We start from the raw sequence: 16621 nt of genomic DNA, 5'->3' as shown, positions 1-16621 counted from the left end.
TTTACACTTAAGGTCATTTGAGGATCTGTTCCTCAGGGGTCACATGGGCTTGGGAGGAGCTCCTGGCTCCTTTCTTTTACCAGTTCCATCTATGTGAAGATAAGTCAAAGGTCCTGCTCAACCATGTGTGGCTTCACTTGGAAGAATGAATGAGCTGTTTCCTCTGAGTTGACCCTCCTCTTTGTATACTGGACACTTGTTCAAGTCCATCTCGTGGGGTCTCCATGGCTTCCCTGGACAAGAGGACACGTGACTCACCACAGTTACAGGACATCTTGAGAGATGTTCCATAGTCCCCTGGAACTTAGCAAACCTTGGAGGGCAAGGGGCAAAAATTGTTCTTTAAGTCCCTCTGATCACATTAGTATAGGCCTCAACTATGGCTGTTAAACACCCAATAAGATTAGTTCCACTAGTCTGGTACTTGTAATTATCATGTGCTATGTAGATAAGTCTTGAGTGAAAAACCAAATATTCTCAGATAAACTTTGACTAGATATATATTTTGTTCCTTAAATTAGTTGACTAAACTATGACCATAGACATTTTAAGATTATGTGTATGTTATTTTTGTCTCATCCTTTATATATCATAACAAACCTAAACAGAACTTCATCACTTGCTTAGGCTTTCTCATTTTTTCTATTTTGGAAAATATCTCCATTCCCATATCCTTTTAATATCTTTTACATTCTCATTTTCTTTTTTTAAAAAAATAAAATAATTATGAGACATAATAGCATTAACAAATTTTCCATCTGTTGTGAGACTTCTTTTCCTGGGGATGTTAAGCTATGCTTATTCCCTTTCAAGGTTCTAGTATCAAACCAATGTTTGGTTTAAGTTTTACTGGGGAACCAATGAATTTACAGAGATTACTTACCGAGATAACTGAGGTATATGAATGACCGGAGGGTATGCACACTGGAAAGCCTTTACCCAGCATGGGTCACGCCTTCTCTTCCTACTCCCCAGATTGTTTAGCCCTCCCAAACCACGAGGCCATGTGTGATTAGGGTCAAATTACATACAGTTGGCTGGGAAGAGTGGCTGGATAATGAGGTGAGGGTCAATGACCCTGCTTAGCCCTCCTTTAATGAATGAGCACAACCGTCAACAAGCCCGATTGTGATGATGTTTAGGAATCAGGCTCAGCTGAAATGATGATGGTAGTTATTTCATGCAGAAGGGACTGCTGTATAGCATCATCTTATTAAAAGGACCGCCACGTGGAGGCAGGATCTGGGGACTCTCAGGCAGTCCCCTGCATTCTCAGCCTCTTTCAGAGAGAGGCCAGAAGGAGGCCAGAATGGCGGTCTGCTGAGATCAGAGCCACTACACCAATCGAAAATAATTTTTAAATTGATTACAATATATATAAAGATGCTAGCAGTAATTTCAGGTGGTGGGAATATGGATAGCTGGTTGTAGTATTCTTTATGTATACTTCATATTCTGTTTTGGGTGGTTTCTTAAAGTGTGTGTGTGCGTGTGTGTGTGTCCGTGGTGTACAAACACCACACATGCCCTCATGTGCGCACACACACATGAACACGCACACACACAGATCTTCTGCAACAGCAGCCAGGGTTCTTATTGCTGAGCAACCTCTCATATTTCATGTTTCTAAATTAAAAACATTAATGTCCTGTGAGACAACAGGCCCTGGAAGGGATGCGGGACAAGTGAAAGGAATATGAGGGGGAGGAAAACCCAACCCTACAAAAAAAATGTATATTTTAAAAATGGATATTTTGTGGCTGGCAAGATGGCTCAGGGGGTAAAGGCACCTACTGCCAAGCCTGACCACCTGAGTTCCACCCCTGAGAACCAAATGGTGGAAGGAGATGCCTCCTGCAAGTGGTCCTCTGACCTCCACATTTGTTCCTCAGTGTGGGGGACCACACACGTACACACAATGCATGTGCATGCACACACACAGCAATTAAAGTGTAATAAAAGACTTTTTAAAAATAGATGAATATTTGGGGGAAGCAGTTGTTGGATAATGATCCTAGGAGTCAAGTGGATCATGAGGACATTGGGGACAGTTTTATGCCTGTCCTATGATTTCTTCTTTGGTTGTAAAGAAATCTGCAGTTGAATACCTAGTAGTAGTATAGGAGCACAGTGCTTCTGAGACTGTTTTCAGGAGCCAAGTTGCCTTAAGTTCAAGTCCAAGTTTCAAATCTCTTGTCATTGGCTGTGGTTGTTTCTGTCTGTGTTTTCTCTATTTCCCTTCTGGGTGGCATCCTTGGATTTGTCCAGACCCTCTGTTAAGCTGCTTGTTCTTTTGAGGAAGTTAAATTACTTTTGTTGCTCTTGTTTTCTCTCTCACTAGCTCTACTGTAAGGTTAGGTCGGCACTCTTCCACTGAGCTATGTTTCCAGCCTTCTTTTTACCTTTTTATTTTGCGGTAGGGGTTTGCTAATTTGCATGGGCTGGACTTGAATTCTTTCTGTAGTCCAGTCAGGACTTGGATTTGTGACCGTCCTGCCTCAGCCTCACAGTAGCTGGAATTACAGGCCTGAGTAAAGAAGCTAGGCCTCTCATTTTCAACACTCCTCGTCCACACGCCACGGAAGACCCGAGGGGAGACCTCTTCACCTTGGGAGGTGGGAACTCAGTTGGGCATGGAGGCGGAAGTGCGGACCTTTGCCCAATTCTAGCTGCTCAGAGAAGGTAAGAAACGCTCCTGAAACAAATCTGCTTTTCTCGTTCCGGAATCCCCGTACGACTAAAAGCTTGAAGCCCGCGCCTCAAATTTTGCATTGAATACCATGTGGGGGGATGCATTTCTTCTCCGACCACTGGGCACCTACGAGGTGCTGCACCTGCTCTGGGAATCGGGCTACACTGAGCGCCGACCCCGGGTCACGGCGGCCATCGCTGGTGGTCCAGCGCACGCGGCGGCGCACAGCGGTTCTCTTACCCACTCGCGGGTCATCGCGCAAGGGCTCCAGAAGCAGGCTGTGAGCCAAAGGGAAGCAGGGATGTGGGGGAAGGCGGGCAGCTTCCATCGCAGTAGCGGCAGCGACCAGCAGGGGGCAGGCGAAACTGGAATCTAGTAACATGGGTTAAAAAGCAAATTCGGAGATCAGCAAAAGCATTCAGTCAAAAAGCTTCCTGTGTCTCTGTGGCGCAATCGGTTAGCGCGTTCGGCTGTTAACCGAAAGGTTGGTGGTTCGAGCCCACCCAGGGACGAGAGTTTTTATTGAAGTGCTTTCTAAACCATTTAAGATTAATGTTGACTTCTCATCCACTTTAATCTTGGGAGCCCTCTGGGCCTCTATTAGCTTTAAATGATGCCGAAATATGTGGTGCAGAGATTCAAAGTCCACAAAAGTTTCTGGAAGGAGGAGTACTTCAGCAAAAAGTAATTTTTCGGAGTCTGCGTCTGGGGCTTCAGGGCTTATCCCAGAGCCAGGGTACAACCCCCCCCCCCCCCCCGAGTTTTTTATTGTACAATTTTTTTTTTGGCCCCCCCCCCCCCCCCCCTTTTTTTTTTTTTTTTTTTTTGAGACACTCTCACCATGTAGCCCTAGCTGGCGTGGAACTGCTGGCCTCCATCTCACAGAGATCCACCTACCTCTGCGTCTGCCTCCAGACTACTAGGATTAAAGGGTAGCCACAGTTCAAGTCTAGCCTGGGCAAATCAGTTGGGCTCAGTCTCAAAATGAAAAGTAAAGAGTGTTGATGGAGTTTGGGATTTAAGTATGACAGAGCAGCTTTCTTGAAGGCCTTGAGTTTGGTCTCCAGCACTCAGAAGACGGAAAAATGTAACTCGATTATAGAGTATCTACTTAGGAAAAAAAAATTTTTCAGTGGTAGAACTTCCCTTACAGTTTCTGCATGTTGATGCCATTTAGTTCCAATGAACCAAGAAACTCAACATGGTCTAACTGCAGGTTTGTTCTTAAGGTTTATAGGCTCTTCAGCCTGACACTGTGGAAAAGCTAGATGCCATCCTGATTCTTGATTTCTGCATTAAACTGTTAAGTCATTTTTCTTCCCCAAAGCTCACAGTGTTCTATTTGTTCCCACTGTTTTGACGTTTCATACTTTCAACTACTATGCTGAGCACTCATTATAAGAATTTATTTATTTATTTATTTATTTATTTATTTATTTATTTGGTCTTTTTTGGCCTTTTGTTTTTTGAGATAGGTTTCCCAGTAGCCACAGCTGGTGGCACTCACTATTGTAGACCAGGCTGGCCTCCCTGTCTCTGCCTCCTGAGTGCTGAGATTAAAGGCCTGAACAACCTTTTGCAGCCATCATCACCTTTTTGATATAAATGATTGCCTAGGGGCTAGAGAGATGGCTCAGAGGTTAAGAACACTTGCTGCTCTCTCATAGGACCTGGGTTTGATTCCCAGCACTCATTTGGTGGCTGACTAACTCCAGGTCCAGAAATCAGACACTTTCTTCAGGCCTCTGTGGGCAATGCACACATGTACTTAAGTATAATGAATAATTCAATCTCCCAATGAGAAGGTAACAACTGTGTTCATCTAAGGTGTATTCTTTGAAGCAGAGTCCCAGGTAAGATGAAGGGATAGAGAGAAGCCCAGGGTCTCTACAACCTACCCAGAGCTATACAGCTCTTTTCACCTTCATACGTGAACAGCCTTCTTGGAACAGGACCCCATGTTTCACAAGTCTGAAGTTCCTCTCTTGATGAGTTTGGGAAAATGGGGAAAAAATTTGGAGTCGTTTGTGGATTTATTTATTATTGTTATTATATTTTTTTTGAAACAAAGGCTTCATCTTGCCCAAGCCGATTACAGAAATGCTTTAGCCAAAGATAACCTCGAATTCCTTCTGCTTCTACCTGTTTCCACCTCCTAAGTTCAGTCTACCAAAGTTTAAAACAAGATAAGCTGCAATAGAAAATTTGAATTTCATATATCTGTTCCTGGCTGTAGAATCAATAAAAATGGACTGCCGCAAGAGGTGGGGAGAGGGGGAAAAAAAAAAAACCCTCCGCCCAACGTGGGGCTCGAACCCACGACCCTGAGATTAAGAGTCTCATGCTCTACCGACTGAGCTAGCCGGGCGTTAGCGTAAGATATCTTCTTGGCTCTATATCATCTTTGTCGAATGGTGCAGGAGAATTTATGGTTTCGTGTTTGTAGCAATGGCCTTTTATTGGTACCCTTTTTACTCTGAGAAATCTGAAGTTCAGAGACGCTGGCTGGGACTACACAGGCTTAAGTGGGCCTCGGTGTTTCCAATTCCCCTCCTAATCAGATGGGTGAGGAGCGGGAGGAGGAGCGAGGGGACAGCCTTGACACTCCGGTGCGGGGACAAAGCGGGCGGGAGATGCATGCTGAGAACTTGGGACTGCGGCCGCTGCTGCCTTCCAGCTCTGAACCCTTCTCGTCTAGATTACGATGGCGGGGCGGGGGTGTACGTGATACGCTTGCCGGGAAAATAGGTCCTATTCGCTATTCTAGAAGTTTTTTAAATACTAAGTTTGTGTTGCTGAGTGAAAAGGCCGAGGTCCTCACGGATAGGCTTCCGGGGCGCAGGGAGGTGCTCGCTAGCCGGAGCTCACTCAGCTCCAAGTGCTCAGTGTTCCCCACGGCGGGCGACCCTCGCCTCCGCTTCGGGAAGGCCGAAAGGACCAGATCCTTCTGCAAGCTGGTCTCTTTTGGGGGAGGTTAGGTTCATCTTGATTGACGGCCGAGCAGTACAGGGAGCTTAGTGGAATTCCTTCAGTCATGCTGACTCGCGCAAAGGCAAAATTAGAATTCTGTATTATTTCGTTTTATTTATTTAAATTTGTATTAGCTTTTGTCCTTAAATAAGTTGAAATGAAAAGGGAAAGCTGCTAAGGCAGCAGCCTACTATCTGCCGTGACTCGGATTCGAACCGAGGTTGCTGCGGCCACAACGCAGAGTACTAACCACTATACGATCACGGCGAGCCACCAGGCGAGCAGCGGGTTGCGGCCTCGAACTTATGGTTTTTGAATGAGAGTGACCTGCCTCGTGCTGTCTTTCTGATGTAATGTTATCTGTGTGGTCATAAAGTCCCCGCTCTGTAACCTTGCCGCTTCGGGGATGCTGGCGCTCCCATCAGAGGCTCCGCCTGACGTGGGGTGAGAAAGAGGCGGCTGCTGCGCAGACTACCCCGTGTTCTCCTCCAAATAATCAAGCCTCCTTGTTATTGGGGATCAGAGATTTCCTGTTTACACCTCCAACCTCTGCCCTTTGCAGAGGTGGAACCCGAAAAGGAGAGGAGCTGGCGAGCTGCCACAGGGCGCCCCGCGCTCCCGCCGGAACCCAGGTCCTGATGCCCACTGTCCTATTCCAAGTCAGAGCTGCCTCTGGGAAAGCAGAACAAGGCTCACCAGCCTCCGTTTCAGACACTTTGCTAACGATTCCCCAAAACGGTAAATGTATGCTTTTGCGGTGCCACAAACTGTACCAAGTAGGCAGACAGGTAGGGATTGTGGGTAGAAACAGAGGCACTTCCCTAGGGGGATTTTTCTGGGGAAACTACAGCACATCTCAAGACAGAATTTTCAAGAAAAAAAAAAAAAAAAAAAAAGCTTACATGCGTTGGCCGGGAATCGAACCCGGGTCAACTGCTTGGAAGGCAGCTATGCTCACCACTATACCACCAACGCACACGGCTGTTCTCTGCGTTTGGTTTTCCAATGAAGAATAAGTCATCAAGTTTTGCCTGTGACCATCCCATTTATTTTGATATTTACATTAATATATTTACATTAAGAGAAATTAAAAGGGGAGGGGGGAACACCTCTAGAATTCGTCCAATTGAAAATTCTGTGGTAGTTCTCGTTCGACAAGTTAAAGAAAGCCCGTTCTAGTTCTTTTTACCCTTGGAAGGAGTTTCCGAAGTCCAGGGATTCATTCAGTAAAGGCTCTGCTGTGGATTGTTTGCCGGTTTCTTTAAGACAAACGCAGAAATGCAGCACAGAAATGTGCGCTGGATACTTACTGGAAACTGCTTGCTATTCTACTGGGTACCACCGAATCAAAGCCGGGTATATCTTCATCCCGGTCTTTACAAAGTGCAGGGTGAAACTGGAGTTTCGCTATAAGTTGCAATTATTTTATCACTATTGAAGTGAATAATGTTTCATGGTTTAGTAATTATATTTCTATTAGTTTTATATTTATGATTATTTATTTATTATTTGCACTTACTAAGGCATGTGTTTGGCCTGCTTTTCTATTGGACATTTATGTTTTACTACTGAGTCATACTAGTTCACGATTTGTCTAACATTAATTATTAGATATTTTAGACAGGCAGAAATTCTCTGTTTTTATATATTCCAGTCAATCAGCTTTGTTCTTTATAGTCTATGCTTTGATTTTATCTAGAAAAATTCTCTCTAGCCAAAAAAATATTATTATTCATAGATGTTTTCTTGTAACTTAATGTTTAAAGTTTTTAACGTTTTAAATGTTTTTAAAGTTCTTGCCCTTGATTCTTTAATTCATGGTGGTATAAGGTAATAGTTCCACATCTAGAAATTTATCCTAAGGAAATATCAAGAGATATATACAAAGATATATCTTCAGGGATGTCCATTGAAGTGTTACGTGTAAAAGCCAAAATTTTAGAGGAAAAAACTCCAGAAGTCCAGAAATAGGAATGGTTAAATTCATTTTGTTGGAGGGAGAAAGCCATGAGTTATTTTGGGTTTGTTTTTTTGTTTTTGTGTCTTAAATTGCTGGAGATGTATAAATTGGTCTACCTTTCTGAAGGGCAAGTTGTTTCTACCTACCCACAAACACCCATAACTTTAGAACTAACATTTCATTCCTGGGCATTTATTCCACACATGTGTCAAATGACATATGAACAAGATTTTTTTAACAGCACAGAGACAAAGACCTAAGAGTTCATCAGTAGGAAGCTAGTTAATTGTGGAATCTACATACAGTGGAATGCCATATGCCACCAAAAAATGCAAGGGGAGAGCTTTTCCTATCTAATTCGTAACTATTTCTAAAAGGCTTTGTTAAGCCAGGCTCGGTGGCAATACTCTGGTAATCTCAGTGCTTGGGAGAAAAAGATCATGCAATTCGAGGGCAGCCAGGACTGAAAAAAGAACTGTTAAATGGAAGAGGCAAATCACAGAGAAGCTATATACATCGCCACCGTTCCTACAAGAGGAAGAATTGTTTTCAAAGACCTCCGACTTTAACACTGTCTTCTCAGTAAAGATGGCAGCGTGAAAGTCAGGTTAATCTGCTATGCCTTTTTGCAGATTTGAATCCTAAACGATGTAAAGCTTATTTTGGGGGGGGGCGGGGGAGTTAATTACAATGAAAGAAAACAATTTACTGAAGAATGCTTATATTTATGTCTATCGGAAAGTGTTAGAAATATATTAACTCAAGTGTCTGTTATAAGTCTAAGTGCAGCACGACTTTACGTCCTGCTTCATATTTTAAGTGACTATGTTTTGTTGATGTTTTTAATCTAAAACATTTCTTCCAAACAAAAAAAAAATGCTTTTTCCCTGACCGGGAATCGAACCCGGGCCGCGGCGGTGAGAGCGCCGAATCCTAACCACTAGACCACCAGGGAGGCTGTAAGCAACCTCTTGTTAGAGATTCCATGGCTTTAACTAGCTGTGAGCTTCTCAGTTTTTTTTTTGTTTTTTTTTTTTTTAAGGATGTTCCCGGTCTTTGTTTTGAGGCTCTGACCACACTAGGCCTTCTCTCTATCAAGATTTCTTCAGTACTTCTCTTCTGAGTAGAAAACTGAAAGAGTTTTGGAGCCTGGCTCTTAACGGAGGATTACATACCCAGGATCACAGTCCCCAGAACTGGAGACAAACCTCTGGAGACAGAGAGGGCTCCTCCGTCGAAAAGTAAAATCGTCCCCCGACACCTGGCCGCAGCTGGGTCTCTTCCAGAACAGCCAAGAAGTTTCTTTAGGAAAAGCAACCTCGAGGAGGAATGCTGGGAGAACCTCGGCCAATCTTAGCTAACTCCCTCGCGGTGAAATCACCCTAACTTTCCTGTAACAGACTAGTGATAACCAGACAGGAAACGAGCCTGCGTTTGCTTGGTGCCAGCAGTGTGGTAGTATCTCAGCTTAACTTTCTGATGAGTCTCTGGCCTTTAAAACTTTTAAATCTGAGAGAGTAAGGAGAAAGCAAATAAGCCTGCATTCCGGACTGCAGGAACTTTAGAAATTCTCCTTCCGCATCAAGGGGTTGGGGTAATGAATGTGGCAAAATGTTGGCAACAACTCGAATGTTTGTTATACCCACTTTTCTGTAGGCTCGAAATTTTTGACATTTTTTAAAATAAGAAGTTGAGGAAAAACATATATTACCAACCAAAAACCTCCCCTCAGGCCTTTTTTGTCACAGTTAATCACGACATGATTAACGGTGCTCAAACAGTTCGAATAGAAAAATTTAAAGGTGCTCCCTATACCCATGCTTGAGTGGAATTCTTTGGTTCATCATCAGAGCTTTGGTGTGTATAAATGTCACTTTTGATGTGGATATAAAACAACAGGATTCAAACATGGAGTCATTAAGAATGTGTACATACCAATGGGGCCTAACAAAAAAATTAAGAATGATGGTAGGATGTGGGACTATTTGTTGCTTTGCTTTGTGTTTAATGTATCTGTTAAGGTGTCAAGAATTAATCTTTTCATCCAGTTTCCAGCCCATATTCCCCACCCTCAGCCTGTGCGTGTATTTAAAGACTAGAAATGAGAGGAGAGTATTATAAGAATGTAAAGTTAGACTCTAGCCTCTGCCCAGGCCACCGTATCTGCAGCCGCTGTCTGTTCCACTTTTAAAGTATTGACAATCACCCCTGTGAGGCATTGTCTGTGAGTCCCTAGATAACAGCACAGTATCTCACTTGGAAAGAGAGTTCACATCAAAGCAGGTATTATTGGTCGACCCACATCCTTTTCCCCACCCCTTTGTTATAGGTTGGAGTTTGAAAAAAAAAAAAAAAAATCACCAGCACCACTTTAAGAAAAGTAGCAAGGTAAATGTTTATTATTTCGACCGGCCGGGCTGTCTATCTCGGGAGTAGAAGCAGCCCTGATCATTGTTGGGCCAGAGTTTTTATAGGATTACAGAAACATTATTCAAACAGGACACTTGTGAACCAATCAGGTTTGTACAACATAGCAGAACTTTGAATCTATTAATCAACAACCAATCATTATACAGACAAGTGATACGGTCATATAACTTGACAATCAACTTTGTTCCTAGCCATAACAAGAAAGCTGAAATCAGCAGTTACTGGGTGGTCATACAATAACAGGGTGGTCTTACACTTTGTGTCAAGGTGACCTAAAATAGCGAGTTACAGAAGCAAAAACAAGCAGTTAGCCAGATGTAAAATGTCTGAGATTAGCACGTTCCACTGGTTTGTGATTGAGCTATTTCTTAAAACTCAAGGCTGTTGTCTCTTTTTAAATAGTTCCCATAAGTGAAAAGAGGTTACTGTTAAAATAGCTATTCTGAGCAAGATGGAGTAACTTAGGTTAAGTCGTTAACATAGTTCACCCTTCCCAGCCTGGGAATCTGAGAGCCTGGCTGCCAGCTCTGGTGGTAAAACCTCACTAGTCCTTAGAGAGCTCCCTCCTCTGCCACTCTGGCTCTGATTCTCTTAGGAGCCCTCGCTGTGCAATCTGATTCTGATGCTGGGGCCTGAACTCTCCTTGGAGGCCCTGCCATGCTGTTGCCTCGATGTCTGTCCATGATATTAGTAACTCTTCTAATAAACTCCTTATTTCTGGGTAATCCATCTCCATGCCTCTTGAACCTCTCCTGTTCAAAATTGAATACATATCCAAATGATGGACATTTATTTTCACTAAAAACTCAAGGATTCTGCCGTCATGTCACCAAAGAGCCTAACAGCTCATTTGTTTTGGCTCCAGGTGTTTTCACTGAACAGCCCCCTGTGGCAAAGTATGAAAACAAACAAAATCATCAAAGCAACATCTTGGAAATTGGTAAACGATGTTTCTCTGTATGGTATAGCTATTGCCTCCAAATTAAAATACCCGCTGCTGGAGAGAAAGGGAGAGTCTCAAGAAACTCACCCAAGAGTTACAAAAGACTCCCTCCCAGACGTTATGTACTCAGTAAACAATTTCCAGGGGAGAAGAGATTTCAGTGGAGCTGCCTGAGAGTTGTGCAGGGGACGCTAGTGGTCAGCCATGTTGGGGTGAGCTAGTCAAAGATGCAATTGCTTACGCTTAGGAGGCAGAGGCAGGAGGATCTTTGTGAGATAAAAGCCAGCCTGGTGTACATAGCAAGATCCAGGACCTCTGGAGCTACAAGGAGACCTTTTCTCAAAAACAAAACAAAACAATACCAACAGCAAACAATACAATTGCCCAAGTCACCCGAGCTCCTGGATGTAACTCCAATAAACTCATTGGTTCTCCAAACTTTGTGTGGAATTATTTCTTTGGTTTATTATCAGAGCCTTACCTGGAGTGAACAGACAGGTGTTGTGCAGGCTCCCCAAGAAAAGTCATCCAACAGTGTCGCAAAAGAAATCAGCCTGCACCTTTCAGGTCAGCACCTTTTCATGCATTATTCTGCCACCTGCTGGTAATTTTTGGTAATACAAGAAAACCTAGGAAAGGGTATGAGTTATGGGAGCTAGTCACCTTTCTCAACATCAAACCACCAGGACAATGTTAAGTCTCCTCCTCTTCCTGTCACCACTCCTAAGTGTGGATAAAATAAGTGATCCATTTACTTCACTGTTCCATTTTCTTCAAATTTTTTTAAATTTAGCTGGGCCTGGTGCGCACGCCTTTAATTCCAGCACTTGGGAGGCAGAGACAGGTAGATCTCCGTGAGTTCAAGGCTAGCCTGGTCTACATAGTGAATTCCAGGACAGCTGGGGCTACAGGGAGACCTTGTCTCAAAAAGACCCCCCAAAATTTTTTTAATTTAGTTTTATGTGTATGAGTGGTTTTTATTTAGTTTTATGTGCATGAGTGAACCATGTGTGCAGTGCCCATGTAGACCAGACGAGGGCATCAGTTCTCCTGACACTGGAGTTGCAGATGGTTGTTAGCTGCCATGTCAGAATACATGGGTGGGTGTGGTGGCATACACCTTTAATCCCAATACTTGGGAGGCAGAGGGAGGTAGATCTCTGTAAGTTCAAGGCCAGCCTGGTCTACATAGTGAGCTCCAGTCCACCTGGGGCTATAGGGAGAACCTTTCTCAAAATACCAGAAAAAAAAAAATACATTTTAAAGGGGCGCTGGAGAGAGTGCTTGGAAGCACAGCTGAATGGATGCTCTTTGGCAAAAACAAGGTGATGATGGTTCGAAGCCTGAGTCACAAGTATATAACACAATCTGCCCCACGACAGCAAGAAGTTGAAGGGCAAAGTTAGTCTCCTTTTCACCGACTGCACTGAGCTGCCAACAAAGCAACTTTGTGAACCTGGATCCGGGGCCTCAGGAACAGTTCCTCCACTCCATGGAGCTACAGCTGGGGCAACTGGGCTTGTCTGCTGCCCTCAAGAAAGGTGTGGTGACCCTGCTGTCTGACTACAATACAAGTCGCTGTCTTGAAGTTTTTTGAGCCATCTCATGATGACTGAATTCAAAGTGACTACCAAATGTATGTGGGATGCCCAGTCAGGAAGTTTCCAGCAGATGGTTGATGATCTGCCTGATAGTACATCTGAGTCTGAGGAACAGTCAGGATGATGAGAACAGCTAACTCAAGGACTAAGGCCTTTCCACATGCTCTGTGTCACCACTGGACTCCACCCAGGATCTCTGCCACCCTCTGGAGGGAGCAGCTATTTATTTTGCTGTGGATAAAGACAAGGGAAGGGATGCTGGGTGTGGTGGTGCACACCTTTAGTCCCAGCACTTGGGAGGCAGAGGCAGGTGGATCTCTGTGAGTTCAAGGCCAGCCTGGTCTACATAGTGAGTTCCAGGTCAACTGGGGGACTTGGAGGGGGGGGTGGCTACAGGGAGACCCTGTCTCAAAAAAAAAAAAAAAAAAAAGACAAGGGAGGGTAATGGGAACTGACCCAGGAAGCGTTGCTAAAGTCCCCTCCAACATGCTAAGTCAGTCTCCTAAAGAGCCCGAACAATTGAGGAAGCTCTTCGTTGGAGGGCTGAGCTTCGAAACAACCTATGAGAGCCTGAGAAGCCATGTTGAGCAATGGGGAACAAGCACCCACTGTGTGATCTAAGAGATCCAAACACCAAACGCTCTAGGGGCTTTGGGTTTGCCTCTTATGCCACTGTGGAGAAGGTGGATGCAGCTGTGAACACAAGGCCACACAAAGTAGATGGATGCATTGTGGAACCAGAGAGTGGCATCACGAGAAGATTCTCAAAGACCAGGTGCCCATTTAACTGCTGAAAAGATCTTTGTTGGTGGAATTAAAGACACTGAAGAGCATCACCTACAAGATTATTTTGAACAGTATGGGAAAATTGAAGTGACTGAAATCATGACTGACATGGGCAGTAGAAAAAAGAGGAGCTTTGCTTTTGTCACCTTAGATGACCATGATTCTGTGGATAATATTGTCATTCAGAAATGACAATACTGCCGGGTGTGGTGGCACACACCTTTAATCCCAGCACTCAGGAGGCAGAGGCAGGTGGATTTCTGTGAGTTCAAGGCCAGCCTGGTCTACATAGTGAGTTCCAGGACAGCTGGGGCTACAGGGAGACCCTGTCTCAAAAAGACCAGAAAAAAAAAAAAAGACAATACTGTGAATGGTCACAACTGTGAAGTAAGAAAAGCCTCGTCGAAGCAAGAGACAGCTAGTGCTTCATCTAGTCAAAGAGGTTGAAGTGGTTCTGAAAACTTTGGTGGTGATCTCAGAGGTAGTTTTGGTGGCAATGACAATTTTGGTCATAGAGGAAACTTCAGTGTTCAGGGTGGCATTGGTGGTAGCCATGGTGGTGGTGGATATGGCAGCAGTAGGGATGGCTATAATGGGTTGGTAATGATGGAAGCAACTTTGGAGGTGGTGGAAGCTACAATGATTTATTCAATTACAACAATCAGTCTCCAAATTTTGGACCTATGAAGGGAGGAAACTGGAAGCAGAAGCTCCGGCCCTTATGGTGGTGGAGGCCAGTACTTTGCCAAACCACAAAACCAAGGTGGCTATGGTGGTTCCACCAGCAGCAATAGCTATGGCAGTGGCTGAAGGTCTAATTACCATCAAGAAACAAAGCTTAGCAGAAGTGGTTCTGGAAACTTTGGTGGTGGTCGCGGAGGTGGTTTTGGTGGCAATGACAATTTTGGCCATGGAAGAAACTTCAGTGGCCATGGTGGCTTTGGTGGCAGCCATGGTGGTGGTGGATATGGTGGCAGTGGAGATGGCTATAATGGATTTGGTAATGATGGAAGCAACTTTGGAGGTGGTGGAAGCTACAATGATTTATTCAATTACAACAATCAGTCTCCAAATTTTGGACCTATGAAGGGAGGAAACTGGAAGCAGAAGCTCCGGCCCTTATGGTGGTGGAGGCCAGTACTTTGCCAAACCACAAAACCAAGGTGGCTATGGTGGTTCCACCAGCAGCAATAGCTATGGCAGTGGCTGAAGGTCTAATTACCATCAAGAAACAAAGCTTAGCAGGAGAGGAGAGCCAGAGAAGTACCAGGGAAGCTACAGATTACAACAGATTTGTGAACTCAGCCAAGCACAGTGGTGGCAGGGCTGAGCTGCTACAAAGAAGACATGTTTTAGACAATACTTACATATATGGGCAAAAAACTCCAGGACTGTATTTGTGACTAATTATATAACAGATTATTTTAGTTTCTGTTCTGTGGAAAGTCAATGTAATCACCTATGCTGTTGATTGCTGAATGTAATAGATCCTGAAAATTAAAATAAAATAAAACTTTGTTCACAAAGTATTCCCTGTAAACAGCAAGAGACTTTTCTTAGGGGAAAAAAAAGACTAGCCTCTCTTGGTATTGAAGTCCTGCAACCCCAGTTCTTAGGGAAGCTAAGGCAGGAAGATCTAGAGGTCTAGCTCAGCCTTGGCTACATAGCCAAACCCTATCTTAAAAACAAAAATAAGCTGTGCATTGTGATCCCAACACTTAGGTAGTTACGAAGGAGGATCAGGAGTTCAAGGTCAGTGTCTGCTAAATACCAAGTTCAAGACCAGCGTGAGCTATAACAGACATAACCAAACATAGGAGAAATGCTCAAGGAGGCTCAACATGCTTTGGATACCAAGACAGGTGGGTCTCTGTAAATTCAAGACCAGCCTAGTCTACATATTGAGTTCTAGGTCAGCCAGGGTAACAAATCGAGATCTTGTCTAAACAAACAAACAAACAAACAAATAAAACTAAGAAAGAAATGCTCAGTGGTTTAATCAACTACAGAACCCTTCCCTCAAAGAAGGATGGTCAGAATAAAATACCACGCACAGTAATAAATATGGCCTTAACAATCAGAAGAGTATCCATGAACTAGGCTTCAAGAAGCTTGCCCCTTGGACACTCAAACAGATCTGGAAATCTGTCATGAAAGAGGTGAGGACTCCAAATGTGTGCCAGGCTCAGCAAAGTTGTCTGGAGCAGAAGAATAGAAAATGTTCCATGCTGGATCCACATGTGCTTGTCCAGAAGGCGTAATGATAATGAAGAGTCACTGAACAAACTCTACACTTTGGTTGCCACTTTGAAAAATCTATAGTGATGTGTGTGAGCAGCAACTGCTGATCAACATAGTTATAAACCCCTCCCTGCTGAAAATTGTCAGTAGATGGGCTCAAAAGCAGAACGAAGTGTCCAGAGGAAAGAATAAACTGGAAGACAAAATAAGAGAAATTATTCAGACAGAAAGACAGAAAACAGCTGAAAAATTTAAACAGTGGCCTTGGGGACAACAAGATTTTAGCCCCGGTGTTGTGCCACATCGTGTCTGTAATCCCTAGAGAAGTTCAGGCAGGACTACTGTGAGTTCAGGTTCAGCCTGGGCTAAAGTGTGAGCACCTATCTCAAAACAAAACAAAACAAATACCCCACAAAATCTGGAAGAAAAAAAAAAATCCCTCAAGTTTGGCAGAGAGCCAAATCTTCAGATTCTTCAGGAACCCATCCAAGACAGACCCAAGTAAATGCATGCCAAGGCATCTCATAGAAATTGCTGAAAGCTTAGAGAAAAAATTTAAAATGTTGAGATGAAGGAGAAGAAAAATGATTTGAATAATAATAGATTCCTTATCAGAAGCCCTGGTAGCCAGAAGGCACAAAATGTTTTAAAGTGCTGCAGGACTTTCTATGGCCAATGAAAATATCTTTCAAGAATGAAATGGGGGCTAGAGAGATGGCTCAGGGTTCAGAACACTGTCAGTTCCCAGCACCTACATGGTGGCTAACAGCCATCTCTAACTCCAGTTCTAGGGAATCCAACACGCTTCCTCCTCTGGCCTCTGTGGGCATTGCATGCCCTGGCGCACTTACATACATGCAGGCAAAACATTCATACACATAAAAAATAATAAAAATTAATAAAAAACTAAAACAAAAAATGGGGACTGGAGAGATGACTCGATGGCATTGCCTGCTCTTGCAGAGGACTTGGATTCAGTTCCCAGCACCCACATGGTG

The 16621-nt window shown here is 43.8% G+C and overlaps 5 non-coding genes and 1 pseudogene across 5 annotated transcripts; 2 read left to right on the top strand and 4 right to left on the bottom strand.

Moving 5' to 3' along the window:
* The first annotated feature begins 3130 nt into the window (after positions 1-3130).
* On the top strand, positions 3131-3204 carry Trnan-guu. The gene has a single exon. It is a non-coding gene; the product is annotated as a tRNA-Asn (tRNA).
* A 1783-nt stretch (positions 3205-4987) lies between these two features.
* Trnak-cuu lies at positions 4988-5060 on the bottom strand. The gene has a single exon. It is a non-coding gene; the product is annotated as a tRNA-Lys (tRNA).
* A 797-nt stretch (positions 5061-5857) lies between these two features.
* On the bottom strand, positions 5858-5929 carry Trnah-gug. The gene has a single exon. It is a non-coding gene; the product is annotated as a tRNA-His (tRNA).
* A 636-nt stretch (positions 5930-6565) lies between these two features.
* Trnag-ucc lies at positions 6566-6637 on the bottom strand. Its single transcript has one exon. It is a non-coding gene; the product is annotated as a tRNA-Gly (tRNA).
* A 1868-nt stretch (positions 6638-8505) lies between these two features.
* Positions 8506-8577, bottom strand: Trnae-cuc. The gene has a single exon. It is a non-coding gene; the product is annotated as a tRNA-Glu (tRNA).
* A 4463-nt stretch (positions 8578-13040) lies between these two features.
* On the top strand, positions 13041-14592 carry LOC103729530 (annotated as a pseudogene).
* The last annotated feature ends 2029 nt before the right edge of the window (positions 14593-16621 follow it).

This window comes from Nannospalax galili, unplaced genomic scaffold, assembly GCF_000622305.1.
Source record: "Nannospalax galili isolate Female #2095 unplaced genomic scaffold, S.galili_v1.0 scaffold693, whole genome shotgun sequence".
Taxonomy (NCBI): Eukaryota; Metazoa; Chordata; class Mammalia; order Rodentia; family Spalacidae; genus Nannospalax; species Nannospalax galili.
The sequence above is the reverse complement of the archived record's forward strand: the minus strand, read 5'-3'. Positions and strand labels throughout refer to the sequence as shown.